This window comes from Rattus norvegicus, chromosome Y, assembly GCF_036323735.1.
Source record: "Rattus norvegicus strain BN/NHsdMcwi chromosome Y, GRCr8, whole genome shotgun sequence".
Classification (NCBI taxonomy): domain Eukaryota; kingdom Metazoa; phylum Chordata; class Mammalia; order Rodentia; family Muridae; genus Rattus; species Rattus norvegicus.
This window is the reverse complement of record NC_086040.1, coordinates 28257606-28272765: the sequence shown is the minus strand read 5'-3', so window position 1 is coordinate 28272765 and position 15160 is coordinate 28257606. Positions and strand designations below refer to the sequence as shown.

The following is a 15160-nucleotide window of genomic DNA, read 5'->3' as shown; positions in this document are numbered from 1 at the left end:
GTGGAATACTCCTCCACTGCTTGCGGGATTAGTAGCTGATAGCCACTTTGGATATCATCAGTGTGGAGGTCCAGAGAAAATTGCAAACAGCTTTACTTGAAAACCAGCTTTACCACTCACTTCAACACATATACTCAAACTTGATCCATACATAACGTGGACATGTGGTTGAAGATATTCACAGCAGTCTTACTTATAACAGTCGAATGCTGGAAAGAACCATGATATACCTCATCTCCACTCAGGAATAAATACAGAAAGTGTGCTATATGTAAACAATGGAACATTACTTAGGTATTAAATATGAGGACACCAAGAACTCTGTAGACAAATGATGGAACATGAAAATAGTGAAGTAACAGAAATCGAAAAGGACATAACATGGGATGGACTTAGTGACTAGTAGATGTTAGCCCTGCTAACAGAATACCCACTATACAAATCTTTTATAACATGAAGGGTAACATGTGAGAAGGCCAAATGGCGGATACTTGGAACCCACTTAGAAGGGAGAACAAAATAGTCATGGAATGCAGTGGAGTGGAAGAATCTAGCTAGATGTGGAAAATGATGGATAAAGTGGTGGGAGTTGCACCAATTAAAAGAGACAGGAGAGAAATTCAGAGGAAACGTGGAGTAAATAACAATAAGCGTCAGTGGTGGGTGGTGAACTTGGGTATCCCCAGGAAAATCCCAGATGCCAGAGATGCAAGTGTATCCCAGAAACTTACTGTGATGGTGGTAGTTTAAATACCGAGCAGGAAAATAGATAGAACAACTAGAGACTTCCTCCTGTAGCTAGACATGCCCCCCAGTGAAGGGGTGGTGCTGCCCACACAGCTCACATTTTTTTTACCTATAAATCTCCAATCTAAAAAATGTAAATACAAAAATGGAGCAGAGACTGAAGGAAAGGCAATCCAGAGACCACCCGACCAGAATAACAATTTCCTCCAGAGACTCCAAATCCTCAGACTATTCCTGAGGTCAAGATGTGCTCGCAGATAAGAGCCTAATACGTCTGTCCTCCGTGGGGCTCTGCCATCACCTGACCGTGACAGATGCAGAAACACCTAAGCATTTGACAGCACCTGACAGCCACAAAGGAAGAGATAGGGGAATGACTTAAGGATCTGGAGGGATTTGGAACCCAATATGAAGAACAACAGTATCAATTAAGCTTACCCTTCAGAGGTTCAGGAAATTTTCCACCTTCTAGTATATGCTTTGGCCAGTCCAAGACTTCTGCTACATAGATACCAGAGCATATGGGGAAGACAACTGCCTCAACTGCCATATCTGGGAAGGGAAGCAATTGGTCCTGTGGAGATGTCATATCAAAGAGAAGGGGGATGTTAGAGGGCAAAAGTCGAAGTGGGGAGCACCATATTAGAAAAATGAGGATCGGAATAGCTTAGGGAATTTAAGAAAGAAAAACCAGTTTGGGAAATGACATTTGAAATGTAAACAAATAAATATATTATTTTATACATATAATGTGTATAATATAACACATTTATGTTTACAACAGAGATATTCACATCTGTCTCCTTAAGGACTATATATTTCATTTTCTGTACTATAGGTTTGTTGAGAGTTGAAATCCATAATTTTCGTGAGTTTCTTACTATTGAAAATCACATAGATACACCCAATCAATGTTTTATCTCCTGTCCTTATAGCTATAAATCTTTAGTTACCACTACAAAAAAAATATTTTTTATTTCTGTTGCATTGGGATTCCTTTCCATGCCTCAAATGTTTCCCAACTTAACTGTACATCTCTATATTCCCTCCATTGTCATCCTCTTCCCTCTTTCTTCACGTTTGACATTCCTGTTCTTGACAGTGTTCCTCTGCAATCCATAAGTTCATTTGTACGTCCCAAAGTGAGGACAGTCTGGACCGCATCCCTTGAATTTACACTAAACTAATCAAACCGAAATAGTGTGGAGAATTAATATTCAGATTAAAGTGAAAATGTCTCCCATTTTTCTTTTTTGATATGGATTATCTCATCTATGATGACTTTCACAAGATCCATTCATTGTCCTGAAAATTACATGCTTTCCTTTTTCAATCTGTAAAAGAACCACATTTTCTTTATGCATTCATTTGTAAAGGAACAACTTGAATATTTCTAATTATTCAAGGGTCTCTATACTAGGATGAATCAAAATTTGGATATATTTTCCTCGAGTTATATCTTTAGGCGCATCCATTTCCGGATTCCTGAAGAAACATCATACTGATTTCCAAAGGTGCTGTAGAAGTTTGCATTCCAACCAGGAGAATAGTAATGTTCCCCTCTCTCCATAACACAGCAAACATAAGTTGACTCATGTGTTATAAAACTAAAATTTCTGAAAGGGAGGAAAAAATTCTCAGAATAATTTTGTTTTGCATTTCTGTATTGTATAAGTATGATAAATATTTCACTTTCGATTCTTAGTCACTTGAGTTTCTTCACTTTTGAATATTTTGTTTAGATATGTAGCCTAATTTAATTTAGTTTCTTGATATATAGTGTTTTAGTTTTTCTAATATTATTTATAGAAGCACGTTTTTGAACATGTACATGGAAATAATGCTTACTATTTTTGAAAATAGCCACTTTAAAATCATTAAGATCAAATTACATAATGCACTCATTAAACTCACAGAATTGGCAGATCTGTTTTAACCAACTGAAATCATAAGGTCGCTTTATGAAATATCCCTATATAATAAAACATTTTCTACATACATTATACTGAGGAATATAGTTTATATATTTTACTCTTTGAGAATTTCCACCAATGAATGTTGATGATAATTTTCCATTTATTTTTTCCACATCACTCTATTTCTTTGAATCCTTCCTGTGTATATCTTCTACATTAAAGTACTGTTTAATAACTCTATGATAAACCCTTACAAATAATTTTCAATCCTCCAACTGAAGATACTAACTGTCCATAGTATGTCAGATAGGTATAGCAGTTTTCAGGCCTTTTCCCTGCATTCTTCCCTGTTGACTGGTTTGAAGCTGTGCAGGAAACAACAGCTGCTATGTGACATGAGGGCAATACTTCTTGTATCCAGAAGACACACTTTATGTCTGATCCCTCCCACAATTTTCTACACCTAAAGTTTCTTTTCACCTTGTTTCAGAATGGCTTTTTGGCCTTGTGGAAGGTGTATAACATGTATATCCAACTCATCATGGCTGAAATCAGTAAAATGTAGACAACTATATAATGAATGAAAGGAAGGGGTCACTCTTGGAAAGTATTAACAAGATCGTCATAACCTCTGGCCATGTTAGGTAATGAAAGGGTTGAATTAATAAAATGATAGAGAATAAAGGAAACATGGAGAAAACACAGATTATTTAGATTTACAGTCCCAAATCTAGAATATTTTTTAAAGCATTCGTGATTTACTGTGGGGAGCTGGCGTAGTGGCAATCCCAAGATGGAGTCCGGGACTGCTGCCACGTCTCACGAATAGCACCTGAAATTAAGCCCATGCCCCATTGTGAGAACTGCGCAGGCACACCATAACATTATATGACGTGGACCTATGAACAGAGGTTACACAGACTGGTGAGGTGGTTGAGGGAGGATATAAGGGAGTGGCCTCGGGGGCTGGATGGAGGCATTGTTTCTGCTTGCAGACAAAAGGGTTCCTGAATAAACTGCTTTGAGAAGAACGTGTGGTGTTGCTCCTTTCCTGCTGGTCGGGGTTGGAAGTGAGAGTATATACTAGATGTATTGGGTATAGCAATATTAAATCAGCTCACTTTGCATAATTAAAACAGCTCTATACTAAATAATTACATAGAATCAGGTATTTAATTTCTTCCACCTCAAATATCATAGATTCACATGTATTCAGTTGAAAAGAAATGAATATACATTTAAATAGCATTTAAAGTTTTTAGGACTATTTCATAAAGTAGACAAAAGGATTTAATACATTAAAATTCTATTTTGAATCTGGTATTATCTAACAATGATAGAGAAAATAAGGAGAGAGAGTGAGACAGGGGGACAATCTGGCAAAAGGGAAGGTAATGAGAGACGGAGAAAGAGGTACGGACCACTGACACAAAGAGAGGAAGAGGGAGTATTTTACACACTAATTTAAACCTATACACACATATTCTCAATAAAATACTTGTGAACAGATTCAAGTCAACATTAAAAATAATCTTCTACCAGATAAGCTTTCTTCAAATCCCAGACATACAAGAGAGAAAAATTTAAACAGGTCCACTACAAGCAACAAGAAGACAAGAATATACACTCGTTTCACAACTATGTATTACAGTATTTGGAATTTTAGCTGGAGGAATATGACAACCGAAGAAGATCCAGGGAATACAAATGAAAAATTAAGAAATCAAAATGTTCTCGTTTGCAGATGTCATGACACCATTTTAAAAACTCTAAAAATGTATCAGTCTCGTAAGACTGAAAAATACGGTCATAAAAGCAGAATATCATACGAACACACAAAATTCCTTAGCCTTCCTTTATGCCAATCCAAACCATACTTTGAGGAAATATGGGTCAAATTCCCCTCACAATAATCTGAATATATAAAATAAAATATTGTGGATGAAAATATTAAAAATGCAAAGACCACTATGAATTAGCTAGACGTGATCCTGAATAGAGACAATTGTTATTTAAAAGTTTAAGTTTCTTAAAGCTGAAAATATATTCACAATTCAAAGTGAAAACTCAAAACACGTTATCGTTTTTGTTTTCCAATTTCAAACCATGGGAGAGAAACAAGGGAAGTATTCCACTTGAAACACTCTTAAAATATATAACAAAATACCCTGAATTCGCATAGATATAAAGCATACTATGAGAAGACATACGAAGTAACAATGATCCATCCAGAAAACATATAAGAACATTCCAGCTGATGTTCTGAAGGACCTTAAAGACTTGAATAAATCAAACTTTTATAGTTTTAAGAATAAGTAGATAGTATAATAATGTCAATTTTTGATTAATTAATAAAGGAAGGCTAAGGAATTTTGTGTGTTCGTATGATATTCTGATTTTATGACCGTATTTTTTCAGTCTTAAGAGACTGATACATTTTTAGAGTTTTTAAAATGGTGTCATGACATCTGCAAACGAGAACATTTTGATTTCTTAATTTTTCATTTGTATTCCCTGGATCATCTTCGGTTGTCATATTCCTCTAGCTAAAATTCCAAATACTGTAATACATAGTTGTGAAACCAGTGTATATTCTTGTCTTCTTGCTGCTTGTAGTGGACCTGCTTTAAATTTTTCTCTCTTGTATGTCTGGGATTTGAAGAAAGCTTCTCTGGTAGAAGATTATTATTAGAAATAAAATCTCCTCTTCTGGAGATTGCAGATTAGCCTCAGGAAATGGTTTTTGGCTGGCAGCACCATTGACAAAACAGTGTTTTGGTGGAGGATTTTCCATCAAAAACCTTAGCTTTACCACAGAGGCTAGGTCCAAAATACAAATGATAGTCAGTCAACAGTTTGCCATATCTTGTTATCCAAAGAAAAGGAACAGTTGATTTAGTCATGATTCGGTGATGACTCTAATTCATTTCAGAATCATAGATATTGCCAGCATATATAAAACCAAAAGACCCATTGTCAAACAGCAGTATTCTCCGCATTGCCCACAGTCACCATAGTAATACCAGTGGTGAGCTCTATAGTATGGTTTGTTTCTGTTTCCTGTTTTTGCAGCTTATAAACCTTGTTTCTTTGACCCACAGAGAAGTTTCAAATAAAATAATGAAAAAAATTTTGAATTGAAAGCTATTGGTCGCTTGTAGTTGTAGTTAAAAATGAGGACCTCAAGCAATCTTCACTTGGTCCTCTTCTTTTAGGATTGGGGTTGATTCGCTTTTGCTTTTGCTTTTAGTTTCATTTTGGTGATTTTTTTTTGTTTTATTATGTTTTCTTTTTCTTTTTGTTCTTTTCTACATGCAGAGATCAAGAAGTGGTCAGAAGAATTTCAAGTACAAATTCAGATGGCTGGAAAGAGCCCAGTCTCTCTAACAGGTCCACATTGTTTGCTGTACTAGGGATTTTTCTCTTGCCTTTCATATTGCCCATTTCCACTTTTTGGATCCTTTTATCCTGGCATAATTAATACTACATGTATATTACAATTATTTGAATTTCAACTCTGAAATTCTAATTCCTCTATCTCCCACACAAAACCAGAGACATGGATTGAGTCTTGTTTGGTCACGTTTTGATTCTTAGATCGGGAATCTTCCTGCAAACACTGAAGGTCCTGTTCCCAAATTGATTCTCTATAGTTCAATAAAGATGCTCTTGGCCAACCAGTTGTGAGGATATCTAGTATTCCTGCAAACAGGCAAGTAGACACAAGGGTGGAGAAAGGATTTAAGGGTGGAGTAAGAGCTACCAGTCATGTGAGATCTAGTATGGAGTGGCCATTGGTGTAGCAGGCAGGATGTTAAAAACACAGTAAGATAAGCTCATATTTGGGGTGCTGCGCTATGACTAATGACAACTGAGCAATTGAGATAGGGCAGATTTAGAGGTGTTGAGAAGGGAGTAAAAAGGACAGTTTGCTATTTGGTAGAGGCTTAAAAATCCTGAAAATAGAGCTAAAGCACATCAAATGTTCTTAAGCGTATTTGGCTTTCAAGTGCATTATAAGGGAACCTGATCAGCTCTGGGAGCTTGGACTTCCTTGAGCTTAAAGTGAGGCAGTAGGAACAATTTCTGCAGAGTCTTATGAGAGCAATCCATGACCATAACGACCGTGTCCAAAGTCACCTTGACCATGAGAGTTAAAGCTGACCCACATGTATCTTTTGATATAACCATTTCTTCTTTGTGATCTTTTAGTGTTCCATTTGCTCAAAATTATTAGTGAAGAGGGTAAAATGATACTAAAGGCTACTCTTGGTTGTCAACTATTCATCTGAGATTAATTAAACCCCATAGATAGAGGGAATATGTGAATAATTTCTGCATAATATAAGGTCAATGTAAAATGTATTTCTTATATGGATCTTTGGGGTGGGATGTTGCTTCTTTAACCTAGAACTTCATCAATATCTCGTCTTTATATTTATTTTTTCAGGCATCTGCAGATACTACCTTTTGAGGAATGAATCCTTCTCAGGAGACAATAGACGGAACCTGCACTTCAATGATAATTAAATGGCACTTCAAGATATCAAATCAAAATATCAAAGTGAGAATGGAATAAATTTATTAGTACAGTGTTTTGCAAACAACTTCTTTCACAAACAGCCTTGGAAGGAGAATTCTGAAATTTTGCATTTCATATTTGACTTTGCTGGTACTCTGACAAAATCAACTCACAACTGTTTGGGGCTTTATGGGCAATTAAATACTACAAACAGAGCTGAATGAATCAGTGCTCTGCGGTATGTGTTAATATGGCTACAGTGAAGAGCAACTATGCTAAAGCTATTCATCTGTTTTTCAAACAGCATCCTCATGCAACTGTGGACTTCTGTGGGTCGTTGGATGGATAGGTTGAGAACACTGGCTGAGAGCTGCAAATGCAGAAGTGGGATGGTACATGATTGGATCATGAAAGGCCTGTGTGTAAATCATAAACAACTTCACAATATTCAATACTTTAATAATTACTAGGAAGTAGACTTCTGTAAAATGACTTCAGCAGACCAGCATGGTAGAAAAACAGTAACTGATTCCCTGGAGATTTAAATCCACTGGATTGTGAAACATGGACTTAGAGGTAGAGACATGTCAGCACATGAAGACTGGATAATGAAACCACTGTTGTCTCTTAAGTTTCCCTAACCCATGGTTTGAGGCCAACAGCAACAGATTTTTTGCACTGAGGAATAGAATAAAAGCCAATTTGTTGAAAATCCCAATCATAAGAAAATACTGAAATCATCTGTGACAAACATCAACTCTCAGCATGGTTTCAGGATGTCTGAATGTCTGCTGTCAGCATGGGCTTTTACTGACATCCCTTTTATAACTGCAGAGCTCCAATCTGCTTCAGCCACATCATCATCTCTTAATTCTGTTGCAGGTAGATTAGATCACTGTGTCTGCCTATGCAGTCTTTCTCTACATATAAAGACCCAAGGAACAAATCTCACTCCAGGCAGCTGTTGAAAGTAATTTTGAATCGCATTGGTGTTGTTAGTAGATGTAATGTCTTCAAATCCCAGAAGACCATGTTTGCAAAGGAGTTGATTGAGGAAGTCTTGGGTATTTCTTTCATAGGGGCAGGTGGGATCGATGAACAGGACCGCTTTCTCAGACTAGATCTTGCAGTTCACATACACGTGAGCCATGCTGACAGGGTGCAGCTTCCCAGAATAGAATGTTCAGTTGAAGATACTGGTCTGTTTGAGAGTGGCAAACCCAATGTATTCTAAACCATGCATTCTAGTTGAATCCCTATAGAAAACATGGAAGAAAGAAGCATTTACTTTTTCATTTTTGCACTAACAATGCTACCAAACACTCACAGACATTAGAACCTGCATACTGAAGATGTATCCATATACAAATGACCAGATGTGACATCTAGCCTTTTGAACTAATAAAATAATGGATTCTAGGACTTTAAAAATAGTCAGCCAGTGTTAAAGTATGTGGTCCATAGTGTGTGATAATTGTGACTAGTTCGATAGCTCTGTACAGAGAGATTCATCCTTTACTATCTCTTAGGGAACACGAACTACTACACCAGGTATCTAGAGAAGACCTTTTACTGCAGTTTGAGTCTAGCAAGAGTTTCAGCTCAGTTACAAATTTCCAATGGCCACATACCCTTAGTCTGATATTCATACGCTGCTTTGATACAGTCCTACTTATATTCTATAGTTCTTGTCAACCGAATTAAAAGAGCATTGTATCCTATTAAAGAAATGCACAGTAATTTATTTGCATGAGTGCAGCAGAGAGAAGGATTATAGGATAAACAAGAATTGGAAAGCAAGATGTCCTTCCTTCTGAGGACCAAGACCAGGAAACCTGAACTACATAAAAATCTGAAACAAGTTGTCTCAGGTTTGTTCTTTCCTTCAATCATGGGGCTCCTAGTGAAGGAGCTCAGTTCTCAAGAGTTGGCAAAAATTACCTTTATTGCTGAGCCAGGACAATTGCTGAATACTTCATTCATGGACCTGAAGAAACTCTGTATCCATCCTGCTATAATATGTATATATCTATGTATCATTCATAGAATGGACACTTTACTGTTGGTTTGAAAGCAACAGTTTGTCCCTGGAGAGACACAGATTTCTTCTTTCACAAATTATTTCACAGTCTGATGGTGGGTCTCATAAGTTCATTCCGGGATTTGCTTTACAGTAATCATTCAGTGATCTGGAAGAAACACTTATTTAATGTTGTGAGATCTACTAGAACAATATCAACCATCATTTTCCCTTCCCAGTTTAATTCTGAATCATTCTCCACTAAAGGTCTGTGGTCTCTGATGAAGGCAGCATCTCCACAGACTAGTCTGAATATTGCTCTTAGCACTGCATTTATGATACATCAATGTGATTTCCTTACCACTCTCATTCCCTAGAGAGTTTTTCAATTCATTTCATCTGATGGGTCTAATGTACATCATCACCAAGGATGAGTTTTGAGAGTTTTGCTAAAAAATTTAAAAAAAGAAAGAAATAATAGGAAAGAAAAGAAATAAAGGAAAACTGCAAGCTTATCTCACCAATTGACTCAGAAATCTAAAGTTTTATTCAGTGGAAATAATTGTGGAAAGTCTGAGATGATGATGTTTCAACTAGAAGCACTTCTCTCTCCAGGAAATTAGTGTAAGAGTGAAACTGCACTATTGGTATCCAAAGAATGGAGGAGTTTACTCTGAGCAGACAACACAATACTTGTCTTTCATTTCTTACTTAGGACATTTTTATAATTGACAAAAAGAATAAATGCAATGAGCTCTCAGGAAAACATCTGTGACCTTCCAAAAACTTTGGAATAAAGAAATGAATGATATAAAATCTCTCACTTCCAGGAGCCATAAGAACTGCGAAGTCCAGATGTTTGTGAGAGGCTCACAGCTTTTGATTCCCATATGTGGAAGGCTCAGAACAAGTCTATCTCTTCAGTGATCCTACTGAACTCCTACCAAGGACTCACTGACCTTTCCCAAGGACCGTGTATTTCTTCCTTTTTTATACCAAGACAGAAGACCAGCTTCCTCCTTCCCATCTCTGGTCTCTTCATCCTCTTTCTTCTCACTCCACAATGGATACTCTGAATTAGAGTTTAATTAGTAAATACTAGAGGTACTGAAGGGATATCTGGATGGAGTTGCAGTAACAACAACACTTGTGACATCACTGAAGAAGCTAGTCCTCTCCAGGTTACAAGAGATGTTTCAGGGAGGGCTTCATGATTATGTCATTGAGATGTTACCTGTTAAAAAGCTTTCCTTACATTGACCAGATTCAAAGGTGCCCATTCCACATATGTCTCCTGTGACACAGGGGAAACCTTTATGTACTCCCTCTCTCTAAAGGTAGAGACTTCTCTTGGCTTTATTAGCTGTTACTTGAGATGGAGAAAGTATGTCATGGGCTTGCCATGGGTAGAAGATTTAGGAACATGTAGTGTAGGAGATAATTCTAGATAATATTTTTATTCCCAGGTTCATTCCTGAGACATAGAGTTCAATTTTCTTCGTTATCTATGTATCACAAAGGCCAGTATTTTCCGTGCAGACCTTTAATTAAATGAATATTGTATTTCACTTTCTTATTGTACATTCCTTGACAGGGGAATTCATAATTATTCCTGAAGGTGTACTCAAAAATTCTGTTTTCCAATTCCATTTTCTGCAATGATTTTGACAACAAAGTGTGCCCATCTTTAGAGTGAGCATAACGGTATGAATACTGTGTACTCACTTCTAATATTAAACTCCTAAATGCTTCTTTTATGTAATAATTACAAGGCATCAGCAAAGCAAAGGGCAAGATGGGGTACAGAATTCGGTTCTATAGTCCCATTTGATATCAATTCTGCACTACCTATCTTCCTGTGTCCCTATGGCCAGACTTAAGGGTTTTGGATGTTTCATCATTATTCTTTCTTAAGTAGAAACCTTAGATACCGGAGGATAGGCAGGGAGAAAAACGGCATGGTTATCAGTCAAACCTCAAATTCAATATGTTCATAATACAGGAGGGAGTCTATTTGACATTGTCATTTCTGAATTCTACATTCTTGACCTAGTTGGGCAGATTCTATGTTAACATTCCAACTAACCACCTGGCTGTAGGAGCCACAAAAAGTATATATATACATCTGCCACCAAAATGATATAAAATTGATGAAGCTAAGAAGTGCATTCTGCCAGGAACCGGATATAGACATTTCCTGAGAGACACAGCTAGAATATGTGAAATACAGAGGTAAATGATAGTGACAAACCCATGAACTGAATGAAAATGGACTTCTTGTGGTAAATGTTGGGAAATGATTACAAGATCTGAATGGGGCTTTAATCCCCACAAGGACAATGCCAATGAATGAAACCTTTCTGGTACTAAATCAATATTCAAAGACTGCACATGGACAGACCAATGGCTTCAACTGCATATGAAGCGGAAGATGGCCTTCGTGAGCACCAATGAAAGAAGAGGCCCTTGATCCTCCTTAGGTTTGATTCCCAGTTCAATGGAATGTAAAGAGACAGTAAGATGGGTTATAGAAAAAGGGGAAGGGGACAGGTTAGGGCTCTTATGGACAGGAAACTGGGTAAGGAAATTACATTTGAAATGTAATTAAAGAAGTATCCAATTAAAAAAGCATTAAAAATTCCTAAAAAAATGATAGAAGTAAAAGAAAAGAAAACTATCAATGAATCATACATATTGATGCAGAAATCTATAGGGTATGTATCAGGGAATGGTAATCAGAGTAATACAGGTGGAAAGACTGAGATGACGATGTATTAACTAGATGCACATCTCTGTCCCAAATATCAGTGTCAGAAACAAAGTGCAGTATAGGAATCCAAATCAAGGCGGAGTTTACATTGAGCTGAGGATACAATACTTGTCATCCCTCCTTCCTTAGGACCTTTTTATCCTGGGCAAAAAGAATGAAAGCCATGAGCTATCAGAAAAACAACTGTACACTTCCTAATACCTGACTTTTGGAATAAAGAAATTAATGATAAAAAATCTCTGACTTCCAGGAACCATAACAAGCAAGGAAATCCAGATGTTACTGAGAGGGTCCCACCTTCTGTATCCCATATGTGGAAGGCTCAGATCAAGTCTATGTGTTCAGTGAACCCTCACAACCCCTACACAGCACTCACTGTGCTTTTCCATGTACCATATATTTTTCGTTTTTTAAACTAAAACCCTAGGCCAACTTCCTTCTCCCCATTTCTGATATCTACATTCTATTTGTTCTCCCTCCCAAATAGCTGTTTACACTGAAATAAAGGCCTATTAATAAAATCTAGAGGTACTGAATGAATGTCTGAGAGGAAGTTGCAGTCAGGAAAACACTAGTGACATCACAGGAGAAGCTAGGGCTCTCCAGTATACAAGAGATTATTCAGGGATGGCCTAATGATCATGTCACTGAGAACTGGCATGGCCTACCTCCTAAAGAGCTTTCTTTATATCGACCAGATTCTAGGGTGATGTTCCAGGTGTGTCCTTTGACACAGTGGAAAACTTTATGTAGAACATCTCTCTAAAGCTAGAGAGTTCTCTTTGCTTTATTAGTGGTTACATGCTCTGAATGAAGAAAGCTATAAAGGGTATGGCATGTGTAGAAAATATCTAGGAACATGGGACGTAGGAGATTCTTCTGTATTATAATTTTATTCCCATTTCCATTCCTGTGACAAACAGTTCAATTTCCTAAGTTCTATCTGTTTCCCAAAGGCCTTTGTTTCCCTACAGATATTTAATTGAGTGGATTTTGAATTTCATTTTCTAATTGTTCATTCCTTGATAGCGGACTTTATAGATATTCCTGAATGTGTCCTCAAAAATTCCGTTTTGCAATTCTAGTTTTTTGCAATGATTTTTGCAAAAAAGCTGGCCAAGCTAAAAAGTGAATGTAATAGTGTAAATATTGTGTACTACTTCAAATGATAAACTCCCAAATTTTTATTTTATGCAAAAATTACCTGATATCAGTAAATCAAAGGGCAGCATGGACTATACAATGCGGTTATGTAGTCCCATTAGATATCATTTCAGTAATATCTACCTTCCTGTGTTCCAAGGGTGAGACTTCAAGCTTTTGGATGTTTTACCATGATTCTTTCTTCAAGCCATACTAAAGATACAGGATGATGGGAAGGGAAAGGAATGGCTTGAGGTCCAGTAAAAGCTAAACTTCAATAGGCACATAAGACCAGGATTGATATTGTCATTTGTGGATTCTCCATTCTTGACCTAGGACCTCAGAATCCATGTTAAAATTTCAACTAAATTCATAGATGTATAAGCCACCAAATATATATATATATACATATATATTATAGATAAATCGATATAGAGATAGAGAAGAGATAGAGCTAGAGACAGAGACAGAGACAGAGACAGAGATAGATAGATAGATAGATAGATAGATCAGACACCAAAACTAGATACGATTAAGGTTAATAAAGCTAAGAAGTGCATGCTGCCAGTAACAGGTTATATATCTTCCCTGAGAGTCACAGCTAGAGCATGTCAATTACAGAAGTGAATGCTAGTGGCAAACCAGAGAAGTGTAACGGACCTCTTGTTGTTAAATTTTTAGAAAGGATTACAAGAGCTGAAGACATTATCAACCCCATCAGAAGAATAATGCGAATGAACAAGAACCTTCTGGTACTATAAAGATATTCAAAGACTGTACATGGACAGACCTATTGCTCCAACTGCATGTGTGGCAGAGGATGGCATTGTTGGACACCAAAGGAAGGAGAGGCCTTTGGTTCTCCATAGGTTTCACTCCCAGTTCAAGGAAATTTCAACGGGTAGTAAGGGTGGTTTAAGTGTAAAGGAAAGGAAACATTTAGGTCTCTTACGGAGAGGAAACTGGGAATGGAAATAACATTTAAATATAGATATAGAAATATCCAAAAAGTATTAAAATTAGCTTAAAATTAAAAAAAAATGAAAGAAATAAAAGTAAATAAAACTGCAAGGTAATCAGACATATTGATTCATAAATCTAGAGGGACACTGTCAGGGAATGGTAGTCAGCATAACACTAGTGGAAAGACTGAGATGATGAACTCTCAACTAGAAGTATTTCTCTCTCCCAGATATCTGTGTCAGACACAAACTGCGATGTAGGAATCAAAAACATGGAGGAGTTTACTATGAGCTGAGGATACAATACTTGTCTTTCCCTCTTTCCTTGGGACTTTTTCCTTCTGGGAGAAAAAATAAAACTCATGCACTCTCAGAAAGAAAAAAAAACAAAAAACAAAAACAAAAACAAAAAAAAACAACCAAAAAAAAAAAAAAACTGTACCCGTCCTAACACCTGGCTTTTGTAATAATGAAATTAATGATAATAAAATCTCTGACTTCCAGGAACCATAACAAACAAGGAAATCCAGATGCTACTAAAAGGCTACCACTTCCTCAATCCCATATGTGAAAGGCTCAAATCAAGGTTGTGTGTTCAGTGAACCCTCACAAACCCTGCTCAGCACTCACTGCGCTTTCCCATGTATTTCCCAAATATTTCCACATATTTCTTCATTTTTTTAAACTGAAACAGAAGGCCAACATTCTTCTACTCATTTTGTTATGTACATCGTCTTCGTTCTCTTTCCCAAATGGCTGTTTGCACTGAAATAGAGGCCATTTAGTAATCCCTAGAGGTACTGCGGGAATATATGTTATGCATTTTTTTTGTGACATCACAAAAGCTAGGGCTCTCCAGGGTACAAGATATTTTTCAGGGAGGGCCAAATGATGATGTCACTTAGAACTGCCATGACCTACCTGCTAAACAGCTTTCTTTACATTCACCAGGTTCAAGTTTGCCTTTTCCAGGAATGTCTACTGTGACACAGTGGTAACATTTATGTACTACACCTCTCTACAGCTGGAAACTTCTCTTGCTTCATCAGTGGTTACAGGATCTACATGGAGAAAGTCAGT

The 15160-nt window shown here is 36.9% G+C and overlaps 1 long non-coding RNA gene across 12 annotated transcripts in view; it reads left to right on the top strand.

The window, feature by feature from the left end:
- The window catches only part of LOC134484383 (uncharacterized), a 49909-nt gene extending 35512 nt beyond the window's left edge, over positions 1 to 14397 (top strand). For 6 of the 12 annotated variants that reach the window (XR_010061812.1, XR_010061809.1, XR_010061815.1 and 3 more), the window contains one exon: positions 7114 to 7258. This is a non-coding gene — a long non-coding RNA (uncharacterized LOC134484383). Of the gene's footprint in view, positions 1 to 5981; positions 6054 to 7113; positions 7259 to 13799 lie in introns of those variants that run through there. The other 6 variants (XR_010061814.1, XR_010061811.1, XR_010061819.1 and 3 more) reach the window with 4 other exon arrangements.
- The last annotated feature ends 763 nt before the right edge of the window (positions 14398 to 15160 follow it).